This window comes from Sapajus apella, unplaced genomic scaffold, assembly GCF_009761245.1.
Source record: "Sapajus apella isolate SASKATOON/1434 unplaced genomic scaffold, GSC_monkey_1.0 scaffold153, whole genome shotgun sequence".
NCBI lineage: Eukaryota > Metazoa > Chordata > Mammalia > Primates > Cebidae > Sapajus > Sapajus apella.
The window spans coordinates 793231-814088 of record NW_022437093.1 but is presented as its reverse complement, the minus strand read 5'-3'; the positions used below and the strand labels follow the sequence as shown (position 1 = coordinate 814088).

Genomic DNA, 20858 nt, shown 5'->3' with positions numbered 1-20858 from the left:
AATGGTAACATTTTACAAAATGATATGATGTGATTCATCAGATCATATTAACCCTCATCTTAGACCCCTACAATAGATTTCAATAGGTTTTGGAATAAAGTTCAGAGTTTTTCACTAGGCCTATAGAGTCCTTGATAATACGAACACTGCCTTCCTCTCCAGCCCCATTTTAAAGTTTAGCACTCCCTGGCCTTTCTTTTCAGTTTTCTTACTGGTCTTGTCAACCCCCTTCATCACAAATTCCATCCAATTCCCCTTTTATCTTTATAGTACATATCAGTCTTTGAGTTATTTTACTTTGCTTGGTTTTGTTTTTCATTTGTCTTCCCCAATAAATGTAAGCCTTATGAGTTCACTGTCTTAATCCCAGCATCTAGAGTGTTGCCTGAAAATTCTTAGGGTTTCATTGAATATTTGTAGCATTAATGAATATACTGTTTTCTTTGACCTGCTCTCACGTGCTCTCAACTCCATCTTCCTGTTGTATTAATTTTCCTAAAGGATTAATGAGAACTTAGTTTGACAGGACCTGATCTGACTTCTCTTTTCTGGCATTTTTCCCAATAAACTCTTGCTCAGAAACTTTCTACTTTATCAGAGTGAGACTTTTTAAGGCCTTATATTTTCTGTATCCTTTTCATTATGACATTTACCCTGTGTAGAATAAACTTGCCATTTATAGTTGAGTCATCTCTTTTTTAAAAAAATTATTTAGTTTTTTGAGACAGGGTCTTGCTTTGTCACGCAGGCTGGAGTACTGTGGTGATCATAGCTCACTTCAACCTGAAGCTCCTGGGCCAACTGATCCTCCTCTCTCAGCCTCTCAGATACCTGGGATTACAGACATGTTCCACCATGCCTGGCTAATTTTTGTGTTAGTTTGTGTACATGGATTCTCACCATCTTGTTCAGGCTGATCTTAAACCCCTGGCTTCAAGTGAGCCTCATGACTCAGCCTCCCAAATTGTTGGGATTATAGGTGTGAACCACTGTGCCCAGGCAGGTCATCTCTTTAAATCATCCTCAATCATTAAGTCCAACTTACATCTCACCCTTGTTCACAGTGATCATTCTCTGCCTTACCTACTATAGTGCTTATTTAGTGCCTGTTTTCTTAATGCAAAACTTAATAATGTAATGCCTTGAACTGTTTTTGAACTTTCTAGTAATTCTTCCCTAAATATAGTCTATCTTAAGAGTAAAGAATAGATACTTCCTTTTATTCCTGCAGCAGTTCATACTGCTACTGTATTTACATTTATATATAATGTGTGTGTGTGTGTACACACATTTGCATGTGTTCTGTGTTTCACAGAGGAAAAGGATTTTTATATGTATTACCTAATTTAATCTGCTTCAAAAATATTTGAGAGACTTTATAGGTGAGATATTAAAAGTCTTGCCCGAGATCATACAGCTAGTGGGAATAGAAGTCATGGAATTCTCACCTGTGTATTTTGCTGTCACTGAATAAATGAGACAGTTGAGTGGAATTAAGTCTAAACTGAGATCTGGAAACTGTCTTTTCTTTGAAGTAGCAACTCAGATGTTAGAGATTTTAAGTTGCTAAGGATTACATCAGAGCAACAAGTAGCCAAGAATTTGGTGGCTTCTCTTGCTAGAGTTGAGAAATATTTTGAGAAATTTGTGTAAGTTTTTGCTCTTTGATTTTTTTCTTGTTTTTCATGGAAACATGTTAAATACGGGTTCCAGTTATGTGTTGTGGGTTGATTTGTCAGTTTCTTGTATGTTTTATTATTTGAAAAATCATTCTATTAGACATTAAATGTAAACTAAACTAATTACCATTAGTGTTTGTCCATGGCTTTCCTCACTAATAACTGTATGTTAGCATAGTTGATGGTAATTTTTTTTAAAGTATGTATACTGTAGAACTTGGTCTCAACCATTTCTGCTCACACATTCCTACAGTGTTTACTGAAAATGTTAGGGATTCTCTACTAGAGTGGCATATGTGATCATTAGAAGTCAGAGAATGAAGTTTCATACTGTGTCCCAGTTGTGGACACCTTCTTCATTTTTACTATATTCAGGTAGAATCTTTGGGGATGTGTAAGTAGGGAGAAGGGTTGGAAGGTAGAATGGAATGACAGATAGTGAAGGCTGTTGAAGAATTTCAGCAATTAGGTGCCAAACATAGTCTTTTTTTTTTCCCCCATTTATTTATTTTATTGCATTTTAGGTTTTGGAGTACATGTGAAGAACATGCAAGATTGTTGCATAGGTACACACATGGCAGTGTCATTTGCTGCCTTCCCCCCATCACCTACAACTGGCATCTCTCCCCTTGCTATCTCTCCCCAGCTCCCCACCTCCCACCATCCCTCCCCTATTTCCCCCCAACTGACCCCAGTGTGTAGTGCTCCCCTCCCTGTGTCCATGTGTTCTAATTGTTCAACACCTGCCTATGAGTGAGCAAACACAGTCTTTAAATAAGAGGTCAGGGGCCAGGCATGGTAGCTCATGCCTGTAATCCCAGCACTTAGGGAGGCTGAGGTGGGCGGATCACTTGAGGCCGGGAGTTTAAGACAAGCCTGGGCAACATGGCAAAACTGTGTCTCTACTAAAAATACAAAAATTAGCTGAGTTTGGTGGCGCACGCCTGTAATCCCAGGTACTCGGAAGGCTGAGGCAGGAGAATTGCTTGAACCTGGGACGTTGAGGCTGCAGTGATCCTTGATCGCACCACTGCACTCCAGCCTGGGTGAGTGAGACCCTGTCTCAAAAATATAATAAAATAAGAGATCGGCACGAATTGGTTAGATACCTATGTCCTTCCATGATTCTATAACATCTGTTCTTGGTGACCTTTGACTTCGTATCCTGTAAACCTCCCTTTTGTTTTTGTTCACTCCTTTAAGCCACATTAACTGCCTCCTGCTTTAGGACTTTTATGCATGCTGTTCTCTATACCTAGAATGTTAGTTAGCTCCCGTACTTCATTAGGGTCTTTAATCAGAAATCACCTTCTCAGTGAAGTCTTTCCTGGCCACCAGATCTAAGACTCTTAACTCCTTCATGTTGCCTTTTTATCTTGGCCTTCCTTTTAAATTTTGTCTCTGTAGCAATTATCATTATTTATCTTATGTCTTTCTTTTCTGCTTATCTGTCTTTCCTACTGGAATACAAGTTTCATAAGTCTACTCTCTTTTACACTGCTGTATCCTCAGCACTTGCCTAGCACATAGCAAGTACTCAGTAATATTTGTTTTATGAATGAGACATTTTTTATAACATTTTAAGGATAATAACTTTGGCATCAGTGTATAGAATGGACTGCAGTGAGGAAATACTAATTAAGAGACAATGAAAAGGCTAAAGAAGTAACAACAGGAATAAAGAGACAGAGGATACATAAGGAAGACATTTTTGAGGTAGAATAGATAAGATTTGTTTACTAGAGTGGCTGGAAAGTAAAAAGAATGGGAGGAAATAATTTGTTCTGAAATTTCTGGTTAGAGAGACTGGCTGACTGGTACATTGCACTGTTCCAGGCCCATATTAGATATTCAGTGATCATATATTGAATGAATAGCTATTCAGAGATAAACTATTACCTTTTGCACTAAATTTTGCTTTCAAAGGAATTTATTTAGCTCTGTGGCTTATTTCCATTCTGAGTTTCTTTCTAAATTACCCTTATTCCAGCTTTAGGATTATGCTTCCCCAGGACTTTAAGACAATTTTAAATGTTACAAACCCTTTTAGCACTGTACTGCAATATTTTAGCCTAAAGATTTAACCCCTGAGCATCTACTTTCATAGGTCGGTACTTTTAAAGTTTACTGCATCCCTCCATGTTGGCGAAGAAGGAAGACAGAAAGTAATGTAAGGCTTATGCGGTCAGCACAAGTCATTTTGTAACTAATTCTTTCCCCTTTAAAGGAAGTAAATTTTCATTCTTCTATTTAGTTTCTTCCTATCCTCAACTTGTACAAGGGACTTGAAATTTAAAATAGTTATTTCTTAGTACCAATTGAAGTTTCCCTGATAAAACTGCTTTCAGAAATGATCAATTCACATTTTAAACCACAATTTTTTAAAGGATTAAATTAAACAATTTAAACTGGTTTAGTTTTGGCACTGTTGCTGAAGATCAGTTACTGTAGAAATCAAAGTCTATATCAGTATGCCACTTATAATTCTACATTTATAAATATGAGAGTGTGCAATGAAGAAAAAAAATATTTGAGTAATAGGCTGATTTTTGATTTTTTAAAAAGGGATTTAAATAATGAGTTAAATATATGATTTCGTCCTTAATATGCTATTTTTTTCATAGGTATATTTTGATATAGAATAATATTTGTGCCAAATGAAAATGATAAATTATTTTAGTACTGTCAAAATTTTCCTCTGAATATATTTAGTTTTTTGTTTTCTTAGGGAAAAATACAAAAATTAGCTGAGTTTTAAATATTTCAGAGAAAAATCTCTTGATAACAGATTAGTGCTTTTGCAAATTTGTGGTATTCTATAACATCCCATGGTCTCCTTATGCATAATATAATCATGCTTACTTCTGTTTTTTTTTTATATGGGAATTTTGTTGAAAACCCATACATATAATAGTGAAAAGTTAATGATAGAACCAAAAATGAATGCAACATAAAGGAGCAAATGGTGGTTTTAAAATTGGTATGGTACAACAATCATAGACTCCTTGTTCTCAAGGGTCTCTAGAATACATTTCTATAAATGAGAAGCATCTTCCTTACATGTTTTATTCCTTATGTTAAAGAAAATCAATAACCAAAAATTTGACCTTAAAAACAAGTTCCACACTCTCCACTTCATTCCATTTTCATAGGTTTTCTTTTTTTTCTATTCTGGTTTTATTGGATTCCCGGGAGAAAGTAGGTTAACTTGCTTTTTTCCAGATTTAGAGTGCTCTGACCTACAGTCACGATTCTTTCATTTGTCACTGAGAATCTTGCCATCAAAAGTTCTGTTCTTTAGAGGAGCCCCCAAATGGATTTTTAATACCTTACGGAGATAGAAAATAATCTGGTCACGTCCATAAACCAAGAATGAACAAGGTAGGGTTTGCTTTTTCCTCTAATATTAGTTTTAAAATATTGCATCTGTATTATGAAGAAACAAGTAACATTGAAAATGTTAGATTAGAACGAGAGAGAATGTTTTGCTTGTAGTATATGGGAAGTAAAACTTTACTTGTCCTCTCAGGGTCTCCAGCTGGACCTGAGAATTAAATTGACATTAGACAAATTAATAGGGGAAAAGCATACAGACTTTTACATGTGTGCCTCCATAGGGAAATGATGACCCAGACATGTATGTGTACTAAGTTGGACAAAAAGTAGTAAATTGTAAAAATGTAAAAAGACACAGGGGCTTGGGCTAGGGCAGTTAATCATGGAGAAATGATTAGGAAGATATGGGGCTAGTTTTGTAAGGTTGGTTTGTTCAGATTTGCCTCAATTCCCCATCTCGGGTGATAAGAATATTTCTTTTCTCTTGGTATAGGAAGGGCGACTTTTACGTCGGAGTTTTATCTCCACTTTTCAGGAAGAAAAAGGAAAGTTAGAATGCCCTTCTTGCATCTGCTGATCTTCAAGTGCCTTTAACTCAAAATAATTCTTATGCCAAAGTGACATGTTTTGGGATGGCATATTCTGCTGTCTTTCATATGGTAACTTCGTGGCTCAGTAACTTTTTAATGAAATGTCTTTTATAAAACTACTTCATATATTTGCAGGCCAGTGTTGCTATCAGAAAAAAAAAAGGAAAAAAGAAAAACAATTACTTCATGTGGTCAGTAGAATATATCAGTGAAATAATATTGGAAAAATATACATGATAAAGATATAACGTTCATTTATACAAAAATGGTTTTACTATTTTCACTGGAACCGATAGTATTGAAATGTCCTAATGTATTTGAAGATTTAAACTTGGAAAAAATACTTTGTTCATTTCTTCATACAGTTGATTCTGATTCAGCATACATTTATTAAATGTTTATTATGCACCATGTTAAGTACTTTAACCAAAATTATGCTCATATATTACACAGCCTACATTAGCTTGAAATGTGTGTAAAAATTTGAAAAATTTGGGATTATTTTCTTTTTGCTCACTAAAGATTTTATTTTTGGACCTCATAGTTTTGATTAGGAAAGAACTTGGTAAATAACATTTATAATTATTGTAAAGCTGCTTAGCCAGTAGTTTATGCCAGACCAAAGGTGTTACTGGGAACAGAGACTTATCTATTTTGATCCTTGGTCTATAGCATAATGTTTTATAATACATATTTGTTAAATGGCATACATTTTCTGAAAAACTCATAACATTATTCTGGTCTTAGGTTTTGTGATTTAAAAAAATTAGATATAATTAGTTTTCAATCATTTTGAAATTATTTAGAAACCCTTTAGAACAGTGCTGTTCAGTACAACTTTCTGTAATGATAGATATATTTTATAAATCTGCATTGTCTTGTACTGTAATGGAAAGAACTTATGGCTGCCTCCAGTTTAGGTTCATTAATTGACTCCACAAATATTTTTTAGTGCTTACTGTATATCAGAGATTGTGGCACATGATGGAGATATTTCCTAGTCTCAGGGAGCTCAAAGTTTAATAAAGGAGAGAGATTTCTTTTTTTTTTTTCCATTTATTTATTTTATTGCATTTTAGGTTTTGGGGTACATGTGAAGAACATGCAAAATTGTTGCATAGGAACACACGTGGCAGTGTGATTTGCTGCCTTCCTCCCCATCACCTACATCTGGCATTTCAAGGAGAGAGATTTCTAAACCATAGTAACAATATACTTGGAGGATAGGCTGGGAGGAGAGGAGAATGCAAGTTGAATTGTAAAGGACAAGTTAATAGGGGTCCAAATAGAAAAAGCAGCATTTGCTAGTAAATGGAGAGAGGAGACTATATGGTCTATTCTAGTCACTGCAATAATTCTTTCTATTTCTGGAACCTAGGGTGAGTAAGAAAGTTGCTAAAAAGTATGGACAGTTTATCACAGTAATCACTCATCAGTTAATGATATGCTTTGTGTGCCATGCTAAATACTTTGGATTATATCCTTAAAGCTGCAAGTGAACCCCTGCAGGGTTTTAAACTGGTGAGTAAAAATGATCTTAACATCTAAGCTTAGTCCTCTTGATCTCATAGTTATTAAACTTGAACTTTTTAGAGGAAATACGAATTTTATGTTAAAATTTGAGTTTGATTAGATTCTGTATAGTCTCCTCCCTAGTCAGTTTTATTTGCCATTGTGGTAGTTAGGATGGTTAGAATTACTAGAGATCCAATTTAAAATACTGAGACATTGAAGGGGATTTATATATTCATATAACTAAGAATTCCAGAAGTAGGAAGATTGCAGGTAAATTAATCCTGAAACTCAACATCATTGCCAAAGACTCAATTTCTTTCTCCCTTTCTACTTCGCCATTTTCAGCATATTGGTTATTGTTCTCAGGTTTCTCCTAACATAGCGGCAAGATGACTGCAGTACCTTCAGCTTTCGCATCCACACACAGCATTGTTCATAGACTACTAGAACAACTAATCCCTTCTTGGGTCCCTTTTCAAGTTAAGAAAAGCTTTCCTAACAGACACCCCACTGGTTGCTCCCGCCACCATTTACTTCACATTCCAGTTGGCCAGGTTCTATCACTTAACCTTTCTTAAGCCAGTTAATGAAATTGCAAATGATGTTATTGAGATACATTTACTCATCAAAGCTCAACCCCTGAGAACCAGCCTCCCTTGAAGCAAATACCTAAAATAAAATCGGGATTCTTTTAGCATGAAATAAAGGATGGATAGGCAACTAGTGGAGTCTGCCGGTTTGTTTTTCTAACCTAGTTTTGGGTTTTGTTTATTTTAAAAATTAACAGTTTTTCTCATACCAAGAGTTAGAAAGACAAGCCCAAATTTGCCTAATATAGGAAAGACAAGACCACCTTAAGTTTGTTAATAATACTAATATTTTGATAAGAAGTTTGTAGAATGTAGAGCTTTTGTAGTATAAATTAATCTGTCTGAGGCTTACCACTTTGAAGATCTTAAATGACTTGATTCTTAACTGCAGAGCTTAGTCTGAGGCTTACCACTTTGAAGATCTTAAATGACTTGGTTCTTGACTGCAGAGCTGAGGACTGGGCCCGAAACTATAGGATTTTAGTATCAGAGGCCCTGGCTGGGAAACCAACCAGCAGATCATCCCAGAAGACAGATTTCTATGATTGTTCTTAACCAGGGGAATTCTCTTCTGGAATAGGAGTGAATGGGAGATTTTCTCCTATTTAATTTTTTTCCTAAACATATAATTTTAATGACTTAAATCTTTTTTGTACCTGAAAGAGGACAGGTTTTTTCAAACTCAAGTATTAGGAACATATTTGTCTGTTTTTTTGTTGTCACCTTTTATCCTAACCACAGAAGACTTGGCTGGGGAATGTTCTTTGGGAGAAAGAGAATATTGAAGAAAACATGATTTTTTCCAAAGTAAACCTAGCTGTACTATTTGCTTCAAAAATTTACATCACACTTCATGGTCTTAGCTCTGGTATTATTCATTTACTAGTCAGTATAGTCACTTCTTTACTCAGAATATTGTGTTACTTTGCCATTCTACTCTGTTTCCATTTTAAAAATGGTCAGACCATTCAGTCTTCCTTTCTGTTAAGCTTCCAGTGGATCCATGCTCTAAGCCTGAGGTACTATTAGATACTTCTTTCCTTCCTTTCTGTGTTATCTTTCCATCCCTGATTATAGGGTGAGCACTTAATGTGAGCCAGGTAGAGTATTGGGGAACACAGTTTACTTAGAAATAAAAGACATAGTTTTTGCCAGATTATACTGCCTGGCATAAATAAACCAGTATTACTAAAATACAGTATGAGAAGTATTGTGATAAAGTTGTACACAGGGTACTAAGGGAGTTCCAAGGAAGGACTCAATCTCAGACTGGAGGGAAATGGAACAATTCTTGGAGGAGGTGGTGACTATCACCAAGCCTACATAGCAGTTAGCCACTTTGAGAAATGGGGAAGAGGAAATTTCAGGCACAGAGTACAGCAAGTGTAAAGACATGAAGTTGTGAGAAAACTTGACACATTTTGTGAACTATATATAGGTAGTTTGGTACTGTGGTTCACTCCCATTTCTTACATCTATTTCTTTCTGCATGTCTATTTCATTCTCTCACAAACTTGTACTTTTGTTTCCTCTGCTATTCAGTTCAAATAGTAGAACATAGCTACCAACATCTGAGTTTTGTATCTTATAGTCCAGGCACCCAGAGGAGGATACTGATTCAGTTCTTTCGTTTTCAAATCCATAAGCTCATGGGTAGGTCAACCTTGGTCTTATTTAGGTCTGGTGTCCACCCTTTCACAAGTCAGTTACATTTTGGACTAGGGTGTGGGTAAGGTTTGTGATCATCTCAGCTTGGGTTAGCTAACTATCCCAGTGCACTTCATCTATGGTAGAGGGAGAAAGTAAATTAGTATAAAGAGTGAAAGTTTTTAAAGGGCCGTTCCCAGAAAGGGGTGTATGTGACTTTGGGTAGGTGAAATGACATGCCCATCTGTAGGAGCTATTGCAGCAGCATCCAGGCAAGAGATAATGAGGGTCTGAACTAAGAGCATGGCAGTGGTATGGAGAAAAGATCAACTGAACTGCATGATTGATCGGGTGTAGGTCAAATGAAGGAAGAGCCTTAGCCTTTTTAATTTACTCAACAAAAATACTTATCGAGTGCTTCCTAGAGCTACTGGAGATAGAGCAGTGCTATGTATCAAGTTACTAAAAGAAAACCTTTTTCTATACTCACACATTGTGACACCAAATGTGTCCCATTAAACAAGTCTCCAACTCTTCCAGTACCAACTGGGTATCCTACAATTTAATTCTGACAACCAGGAGTCAGTCAGACTCCACAGGTTGAGGACTAGTCCCACAAGACTACCCCTCACTTAGACTCTAACTGCAAGTGCAGACCCTTGTACTTTGGACCTGCAAGCTATTATTTCTAGGTGCCCGTGGCTCCCTCCTTGGGTTCAGTAATTTGTCAGAACAGTTCACAGAACTCAGGAAGATACTTAACATTTACCAATTTATTATAAAGGATATTACAGAGAATCCATATGAACACCCAGATGAAGAAGTACATAGGATAAGATCTGAGCACACAAGCTCTGTTCCTGTGGAATTGGAGTGGGGTTGCCCCACTCTCCTGATATGAGGTTCATTGACCCAGAAACTCTGTGAACCCCATTGTTTAGGGTTTTTGTAGAGGCTTCATTATGCAGGCCTGATTGATTAAAGCATAGGCCATTGGTGATTGAACTCAATCTCCAGTTTTTTCCCTTCCCTAGAAGTGAAATTTGAGGCGATGATGGGTTATCCAGAGGATGTTAGATATTTGGGTTATGGACCCTGAAAAGAAGGCAGAGGGCAGAGAAGGAAATAGAGAATTGGAAGTCATGACCATCCAGTGGTAGTTGAAGTTTTAAAAAATTATGAGGGAGAATTTTCCCTTTTTTTTTTTTTTTTTTTTTTTTGATGAAGTCTTGCTCTGTCGCCATGCTAGTGTGCAGTGGCGTGATCTCAGCTCACTGTAACCTCTGCCTCCCAGGTTCCAGCAATTCTCCTGCCTCAGCCCCCTGAGCCTCCACCACACCCAGCTGATTTTTTGTATTTTTAGTTAAGATGGGGTTTCACCATGTTAGCCAGGATGGTCTTGATCTCTTGATCTTGTGATCAACCTGCCTCAGCCTCCCAAAGTGCTGGGATTACAGCAGTGAGCCACTACACCCAGCCTAGAATTTCCTTTTTTATTTTGATGTGCAGTTTTATGAATTTTCACACATTAAATGTGTGTAGATACCACCACAACTAGCCTACATCAACTTACAGGTTACATCATGATACTCCTTTCTAGTCACTCCCTTCTCCCATCCTTCACCTGAGAGACTAATGAGCCTTGAAGATGGTTACATTTACACTAAACAACATGTTTTCAATGTAGATGAAACAGCTTTGTATGGGAGAAGATGCCATCTAGGACTTCATCACTAGAGAGAAGTCAGTGCCTGGGTTCAAAGCTTTGAAGGGACAGGTTGACTCTCTTGTTAGGGGCAAATGCAGCTGGTGACTTTAAGTTGAAGCCAGTTCTCATTTACTGTTTCCAAAATTCTAGAGCCCTAAAGAATTGCTAAATCTACTCTACCTGTGCTCTATAAATGGAACAATAAAGCCTGGATGACAGCATATCTATTTACAACATGGTTTACTAAATATTTTAGACCCACTGTTGAGATCTGCTGCTCAGAAACAAAGATAACATTCAAAATAATGCTGCCCATTGACAGTGTATCTAGGCACTCAAGAGCTCTGTTGGAAACATTCAAGGAGATTAATGTTATGTTCGTGCCTGTGAACACAACATTCATTCTTCAGCCATGGATCAAAGAGTGAATTTTGACTTTTAAGGCTTATTATTTAAGAAATGCATTTTGCAAGGCTATGGTTGCCATAGACAGTGATTCCTCTAATGGATCTAGGCAAAGTAAATTGAAAACCTGGAAAGGATTTACCATTCTAGATGCCGTTAAGAACATTTGTGATTCATGGGAGGAGGTCAAAATGTCAACATTAACATGAGTTTGGAAGAAGTTGATTGCAACCCTCATGGATAGCTTTGAAGACTTCATTGGAGGAAGTAACTGAATGTGTGGAAAAAATAAGAGAGCTAGATTTTGAAATAAAACCTGAAGATGTACTGAATTGCAGTAATCTCATGATAAAACTTGAATGGATAAGCACTTACGAATGTGCAGATAAAGTGGTTTCTTGGGTTATGGAGTCTATACCTGGTGAAGATGCTGTGAACATTGTTGAAATGCCAACAAAAAATTTAGAATATTTCGTAAACCTAGTTGATAAAACAGTGCCAGGGTTTGAAAGGATTAACTTCAATTTTGAAAGAAATTCTACTGAGTAAAATGCCATCAAATAGTATCATGTGCTACAGAGAAATCTTTCATGAAAGGAAGAGTTAGTTGATGTGGCAAACTTCATTTGTTGTCTTAAGAAATTGTCACAACCATGCCAGCCTTCAGAAACTAACACCTTAATCAGTCGGCATCCATCAACAAAAAAGACCCTCCACCAGCAAAAAGATCCCAACTTTCTGAAGGCTCAGATGACAGGATTTTTTAGCAAGAAAGTATTTCTAATTAAGTTATATACATTTCCTTTTAGATATAATGCTATTATAAACTTAACACAAACATAATAGACTACAGTGTATTGTAAACATAACTTTTGTCTGCATTGGGCAACCAAGAAATTTGTGTGACTCGCTTTATTGCGATCTTCATTTTCTTGCAGTAGTCTGGAATGGAACGAGCAGTATCTCTGAGGTATCCTGTATATGACATTTGAAGACTGGCTTCTTTCACTTGGGATAATGCCTTTGAGATTCATCTGAGTTGTTGTGCCAAACAGCACTAGTTTGTGTTCCTTTTTATTGCTGAGTGGTATGCCATTGTATGGATGTATTGTTTGCTTATTTATTCACCCACTGAAGAACATTTGGATTATTTCCAATTTTAGGTGATTATGAATAGAGCCACTTTAAACATTCGTGTATGGATTTTTATGTGAGCATAAGTTTTCGTACCTGTAGGGCTGATGCCTAGAAAGTAGGATTGTTGGATCATATGGTAGGTGTATGTTTAACTACATAAGGAACTGCCAAACAATTTTCCAGAGTAGCTGTACTCTTCATTCCCACCAGCAGCATATGAGAGTTCCAATTGCTCCACCCCTTTGGTAGCACTTGATATTGTCAACTGTAAAAAAATTTAGTCATTTTATGTGTAGTGGTATCTCATTGTGGTTTTAATTTGCATTTCTCTAATGGCTAATGAACGTCTTTTCATGTGCTTAGTCTTTTATGTATCTTCAACAGTAAAGTGTCATCAGATCTTTCGCTCATTTTTTATTTGTTTGTTTTCTTATTGGTGAATTTTAAGAGTTCATTGTATATTCTATATACAAGTCTTCTGCTGGATATGTGTTTTGCTTGCTTTGTTTATTCTCTTAACAGTGTTTTGTTAAGGTTGATTTATCTTTTTTTAATGGTTCATGTTTTTGATCTCATTTTTAAAAACTCTTTGCCTACCCACAGGTCATGAAGATTTCTTATATGTTTTTTCTAAAAATTTTCTATTTAGATGTATGATATATTTGTTCTATAAAGTGTGAGGTTAAGGTTGATATGTTTGGGGTTTTTTTTGTTTGTTTGTTTGTTTGTATGGGTATGTAATTGTTCCAGCACCATTGTTGAAAAGACTACACTTTTCCTTTGAATAGCTTTTGCACTGTTGTTAAAAATCAGTTGGCTGTATTTATTTGGGTCTATTTCTGCATTGTCTGTTCTGTTAACTGATCTCTTTGTATTTTTTTTTTTTTTGCCAGTTCTGCACTGTTTTGATTACTGTAGCTTTATAGTAAGTCTTAAAATAGGGTAGTATAATTCCTCCAACTTTGTTCTTTTTCAAAATTGTTGTAGCTATTTTAGATCTTTTGCTTTTCTATATAAATTTTAGAATCATCTTGTCTGTCTATAAAAAGATCCTTCTGGGATTTTAGGTGGAATTACATTAAATCTATAGATCAACTGGGATAGAACATTTTTTCCATGTGGGGTTTTCTAGTACATGAACATGTTATGTCTTTCTGTTTGTTTAGTTCTTCCCTGATACTTTTCATCAGCATTTGGTAGTTTCCAGTATACAGATATTGTACATGTTTCATTAGACTTAACACTTAAGTATTTTTTTTAAGCTAGTGGTACATTAGTCCCCTCTGTCCACAGGGGATACACACCACAGGCCCCAGTGGATTCCTGAAACTGCAGATAGTACCAAACCCTATATATATTTATGTCTTTTCTTATACATACATATGTACCTTTGATAAAGTTTAATTTATAAATTACACATAGTAAGATACAATAATAACTAATAATAAATGAACCATTATAACAAATATGAATGTGATCTTTTTCTCTCAAAATATCTTATTGTACTTTATTCATCCTTCTTGTGAACTGTTGATCTGATAACGGAGGTCACTACTAAACATATCTAACGACTAATGGGCAGGTAGGATATACAGCATAGATATGCTGGAAGTTACTGACTAATGGCAGGTACAGTATACAGCAGTGGATATGGTAGAAGGGATGATTTACGTCCTGGACAGGATGGTGTAAGATTTTATTACACCACTCAGTATGGAGTATAATTTAAAACTTATGGATTGGTAATTTCTGGGATTTTCCATTTAATATTTTCAGACTGCAGTTGACTGTGGGTAACTGAAACCATGGAAAGAGAAATCACAGATGAAGACTATTGGTTTTAAAATTTTTGTTTCTTATTGTACATTGCTAATATTTAAAACATATATATAGGCTGGGTGCGGAAGCTCACACTTGTAATGCCAGCACTTCAGGAGGCCGAGGCAGGTGTATGACCTGAGGCCAGGAGTTCAAGACCAGCCTGGCCAACGTGATAAAACCTGGTCTCTATGAAAAATACAAAAATTAGGTGGGCATGGTGGTGGGTGCTTGTAATCCCAGCTGCTTGGGAGGCTGAGGCAGGAGAATCACTTAACTCAGGAAGCAGAGGTTGCAGTGAGCCAAGATTGTGTCATTGCATTCCAGCCCAGGTGACAGTGTGAGATTCCATCTCAAAAAAAAAAGAGTGGTGGGAGTGGGTATTCTTGCCTTGTTTCCTGATCATTGGGGAGAAACGTTGTGTTTCACCAAGAAATACGATGTTAGCTATAGATATTTTATAGATGTTCTTCATCAAATTGAAGTAGTTACCCTATATTCCTAGTTTTCTTCAAGTACTAAATGTTTTTAAAATACTTTTTCTCTGATCAGGTAATAAGATCATGCGATTTTTCTTCTTTGAACCATTAATATGGAAGATTGCACTGAATGATTTTCAAATACTGAACTAATCTAGCATTTCCAGATAAACCCCACCTACTCATAGTTTATTGTTCTTTTTCTACATTACTGGATTTTGTTTCCTAATATTTTGTTGAGGCTCTTTGTTTCTATGCTCATAAAGGGATTTTGGTGTGTAGTTTTCTTTTTTTGGTAATTTCTTTATCTGGTTTGACATTCGAGTAGTTCTGTCCTCATGAGTTGGGAGTATTTGCTGCTCTTTTGTTTTCTGGAAGAAATTCTAGAATTTGTGTTATTTCTTTAAATGTTTGGTAGAATATACCTGTTCAGGTATTTGGACTTGGATATTTCTTTTTCATATTTTTTAAACTATAGACTTTATTTAATAGTTATAACAATATTCAGGTTACTGTTTCATCTTGAATGAGTTTTAGTAGTCATTATTTACTAAACGCTGTGTTTAAAAGACCAGGCTCTGCTATAGAATAGCTTTATGACCTTGGGAAAAGTACCTTAGCCTTAAACTCTCTGTCCTTAATTTGTTAATCTGAAAAATCAAAGGTTTGGATTTGTCTTTTTTAAGGTTTCTTCCAATTTTGCAAGTCTGGTGGATAAGAATTTATGTGTTTGAAGTTTGTGTGAAAGGAATGTGAGCCTCTGTTTCTTGTTTTATCTGTGATTTATTGAGCATTGATTTATTTAGATTCACTTTGCCTTTTTATCAGATAAGTTCCACATTTCCTTCTCATAAATGAATTATTTGTTGATGAAAGGTATGGGTAGAGGAAAGCTTATTTATGCATTTATATATGATATGATATGTAAAAATTACTTTCATAAGCTATTTCATGTAAGAAAATTAAGACACATGTTAGTATTTAGTGCTAAATTTTCTTGAAAAAATTATCAGTTTAGAATTTTAGAAATGTTAGAAATACATTTCTCTTTTGGTGATTGTCCTTCTGAATCTTCATGATTAAAAAATTCATTTTTTTTTGGCTACTTAATAGAGTCAATGTCTGTATAAGTATTTTTTGCAAAATCATCTGGCATACTGTTGTGCATTCTGTCCTTTTGTTGGATTAAAGCAAAGTGAAAGTAGCATACAGATTCACTGCTGAAGGAAACATTAAGTTGCAGGCTGCAGCTGGAGGATTTTACGTAGGCACCTGTGGGTTTGAGTGCGTTCAATATACAGACTGCAGCAGGAGGCTGGCACTGACTCTGCTGACTCCAGTACACTCCTTCACTGCTGTTCTGCCGATTTCTCCACTGTCCAGAAGACAAACAAAATGGTGCAGCATGTACAGGGCTTGGGAAAAAAATAACTGTCAGTATGATCCAGAGGTGAGTTTGCTACACTGAACAGGAGAGAAAATTGTTAACAAGATTAAAGGCTTGGATGTGGTTCAGTATGTCAGATGTCTTTAGCTGTTTTAATATTTGATTCTGGCCAGTAAGAATGAAACTGTTGTAGTTCTAAAATCTGCAGGCCTTCTATATAAAGAGGTTCAGGAATATTGCATGTATAACATTACTAGATGCATGGATGGTAGTTTATAAACATTTATATTTATACTAAAAATTGCAATGTGTGTATCTATATAGACAGGTGTTCATGAAGGTTTTTTTCTATTAATACTGGATTTTTTAAAAGTAAGCACTTGTAGTTTTTATATTTTCTCTGTTGTACATTTGTCGCAGCTTTCCCAATATTGTTCATTTTATAATAGCAGAAAGCATTAGTAGCGCATTCTGTGGTGAGATATGGAAAATCAGTAGAACGAACCGAGGAGTTGGCACTTCATATTTTATTGATGACTATAATGCAGTGTGAGTTCGCATTGCACATAGTCATGATTTAAATGATTACCTCTTTTTTGAAAGCAAAATGTTTGTAAGAACGGCCATGTTGTAGACAGGGAGTATAAAGGAAAGGAAGTAGGACAAGTAACATTTCTCTGTCCTTGGTTTCTTGAACAATGTTCAGCATTGACTCAAGGCACTGTCATCTCAGAAGTACAGTATAGAAACAACTGAACATTAAGCATAGATGAAACATGGAGGTTTAGTTTCCCACCCTCTCCAGAAGCACTTTGCTTATGTACTCATATATTTTGGGTTTCTGTGGCTGTGTTACTGGGGAGCTGTCCAGTTGAGACGAGATGTTTACTTAAGCCACACCCAGCAGATTCAGCTTTTTAATGTGTTGGGGCCACTATTTTAATCTGGTGCCGATTTGTAACCATCATCTGTTGGATGCCTTTGAGTTGTAAAAAGAAAGAAAATACTAGATTCACAGATTTTAGCTTAATATGTTTTTGAATATCTGTGTTGCTGTATTAATAGCATAGAAGAGCAGTATTTAAGTTAGGTAGCATTTATCTCTGGAAGAGAGAATATATGTATGGTTCTGTTACAAGTGTAATGCAAGTATGCTGATCATATAGCTAGCAATGCTGCTGGTATATTATTTTGGTTAGTTTTGTGGGTAGTAAGTTGGAGGATGACATTCAGAATTCAGATTTTCTTATTTGAGAAAATATTGGTCCAAACATTTTAAATACTTAATTTTTCTGTGCTTTCAAAAGATTTGGAAAAGATTCAGCCTGAGCTTAAAAATGTATGCTGTTTTATTCCATGCTAAAGACATTTTGTATGTGATAAGAATTAACAACTGTATGACTGTCTGCCACTGTGTTAGATTACCTTACCCACCTTACTGTAGACAAAAATATTAAGGAATCAGCAATAATCCTAGTAGTCTCCATAGTACTCATATTGTATATTTTCAGAAACTCTTTTTTGTAGCCAAAGCAAATTCTGTTCTCCCAAAAAAGAAAAATTAAAAACAAATCTCTCATCTGTACTATATTTCTTTGATTTTATTGAATAACACACAAGAATAATATGAGATTTTTTTGGTCAAGTTTAGTGACAATAACTAACTACAGATTGAAATATACTATATTATTGAAATGTTTCATGGATCTAAAGTGTTATATAACCCTGATGGAATGTTGCAGATGAAACAAAGAAATCTGATTGGTTCCTCACAAGATACAGCAGCCTCTGAATCCATTCTAACCGGAGGCTTTTACAGCAGCCTGGGTGATTAGTATCACGTAAAAACAAAAATGCCTTGGAGAAGGGAAGGGGTTTGGAAGAGAAAATGAAGTCGCTAAAGCACTTTAGTAATCTTAATCACTGAACTTTTTTTTTAGTGTCTTTTCTAATTTTTATTTTTTGCTTTGCTCGTTGTTACTTAACAGAAGTGTTATATTCTATCAAGTTAAAGAACTTTCTAAGTAGTATTCTGTAGTGAACTAGAAGGGTCTCTCTAAAAAGTTCTGTGTTAAGTGATAGAATGGGTTAATGAATAACATAATTTCATAACATTAATTAAATATAGATGAGTGGAACTTGTTGAGGGAAGGAGACAGATGTGATGGAAAAGAGTTCTGAAGAACAGGACACTAACTCTTTGGTCCCACCCTTCCCCATCATATTAAAATTGCATTAGATAATTTGTCATCTAAGACTTTATGATGCTTGGTGAGGCCACATTGTTATTGACACTCAAACAGCAGGATGCTGCAAGTCAGAACAGGTAGAGAATTGTTTGCTCTCTGCCAGCTATTAGAAATACCCTTGAGATGTGAGAATAATGTATGTTAGCTTTTACGTATTTATTATTCTTGGCTAGATAGTCTGCTGGAATATAGTTGTAAGTTTTATAGTACAAAATGTGCATCCTTTCTGTGCTTTTACAGAAAATATTTAAAATATGCCTGTACTTTATTCTATTAAAATTGGAAAATTCTTAAATGGTAATAGGTCAACTTCAATTATAGGATTTGGGGGAGGGAAAGTAACTGTGAGCAGGAATGAGCATTTACATTAAGAGAATGAATAATATTGAAAGGAAGTAGAGAAGCATCATAAAATAAAGCATATTAAAGAAAAAATATATAGATATATCCTGATAGAAATTAACTATATTTTGTAGGTTTCTGTACTTATTTTCTAAATTATCCGATGTGCTAATAGAGGCAGGCTGAAGGCAGCTGGCTGCAAGTGTTACAAGCTGAAAACAAAATGGCTGGCAGAGATTAGTACTGTAAATTTGCAGTAGAGAGCTGGAAACATTTAAGATATCTTTTGTTGAAAGAGTGTTAAAAAGTTAAATGATCAGGGAATGACTGTTATATGAGCTATTTTTGACAATAAACATTTTATTAAAGAAAATGCACATTTTATTAAAGAAAATGTACATTGATTACAGCATGGAAACAAAAGGTTTTACATTCTAAATACACTAACTCATTTTCAACTAAGCAATAAAAAACTCTTGTTAGTATTTATTTAGCCATCATTTTCTTTGTAATTTTAAGACCCAAGTAGTTTCTGAGGATATTATTTATGAATCTTTCAGATTAACAGTGTGGTTAAGGGTAGAAGAAATTAACAGTGAAGAATTTGTTACATTCTTGGAATGGGGAGGTGGAATTGAGAGATAAGTTTCTGGGAGTTTTATGTATTTTTTTAATCTGCTAGACTAGCCTACATTAAGGATGGAAGAAATAGAGTAAGTGGAAAACTTAGAGATAAGAATGAAAATATACTTTACAAAGTAACAACATTCATAGATCTGTATTTTATTTTATTTTTATTTTCTATTAAAGACCTGCTCATAGAAACAGTTATATTTTAGAAAAGGTTTTTCTCTATATAACCATAACCTACTTCCACTGATTTTTAGCAATTGTTGAAAGATTACATGACATGAAAATTGTTGATAGTCTTAGTTAGATTGAGAAATAGTTTCAGGAATTAATTACTTAAGTAGATTGAAGACAGCACGTACATTCACATATCTATCTGTCACATCATAAAGGCTATGTACTTTAAGAGGGCAAAAATGTAAATTTGTTATTGCCACTTCTCTAGCACATAGTATAATGCCCTGTCACTTAATGGGTTCCCAGTAGTTGATGTACAAATAATAATCACAAACGTGTGTGTGTGAGTACACACATACATATATGCATACATACATACATAAACCCATACATAATTATGCTGATTTAATTTTCACAATCTTGTGGAATAAATTCTACTATTTTACTCATTTAACAGATAAAAAAACTGAGGCAGAGAGTAAGAGGTTAAGTAACTTGACCAAAGTCATACAGTAAATGGTGGAATCTGGACTTGTACTCGTGTACTTTGAACTCTCATCATCTTTTTCTCTAGTAATTGAAGATTAAGCTGTATTAGCATTCAACCATATCTTTAGCCCTCAGGAACATACTGTACACACACACACACACACGTATATATTCACACATATATCCATATACACACACACACACATCCGTATATATGTGTGTGTGTATATCCATATATATATATATGTATATATACGTGTGTGTGTGTGTGTGTGTATTCTGGCAGAAACTGCAAAACGTAGAAAACCTTTCTGCTACATCTTTAAAAATTGCTTTAACTGATGTTTTGTTTTCTAAAATTCTTTTTCAATCATTTAGCTGTAGCTGATGACCATTATCATCATCAACGAATGCAGATGTACATTTAAAAGCAGTTTAAAAGCCCGTAGCAAGTATATACAGGAAACAGTTGGAAAAATGTATGAAGTTTCCTATACTCCCCAAAATGGCTGCCAACATCTGTCAGTCATCAAGTCCAGTTGATTAAAACTTGAATATTTCTGAACTTTGTCTTCTCTTTACCTCTTCGTTCTCATTTCTTCAGGATCTCATCTCACTTAAATTATTGTGTCTTGCAATCTCAGTACCCTTTAGTTCATTCTCTGTTTTGCTGTAAGAAT

At 35.2% G+C, this 20858-nt stretch overlaps 1 protein-coding gene across 7 annotated transcripts in view; it reads left to right on the top strand.

The window, feature by feature from the left end:
• The window catches only part of TANC2 (tetratricopeptide repeat, ankyrin repeat and coiled-coil containing 2), a 435131-nt gene that overhangs the window by 73911 nt on the left and 340362 nt on the right, over positions 1-20858 (top strand). The window contains exon 1 of one of the 7 annotated variants that reach the window (XM_032266052.1): positions 14742-16354. The exons of the other annotated variants lie outside the window; for them this stretch is intronic. The gene's annotated coding sequence lies outside the window, so the exon portion shown is untranslated. Of the gene's footprint in view, positions 1-14741; positions 16355-20858 lie in introns of those variants that run through there. 7 annotated transcript variants of the gene reach the window in all.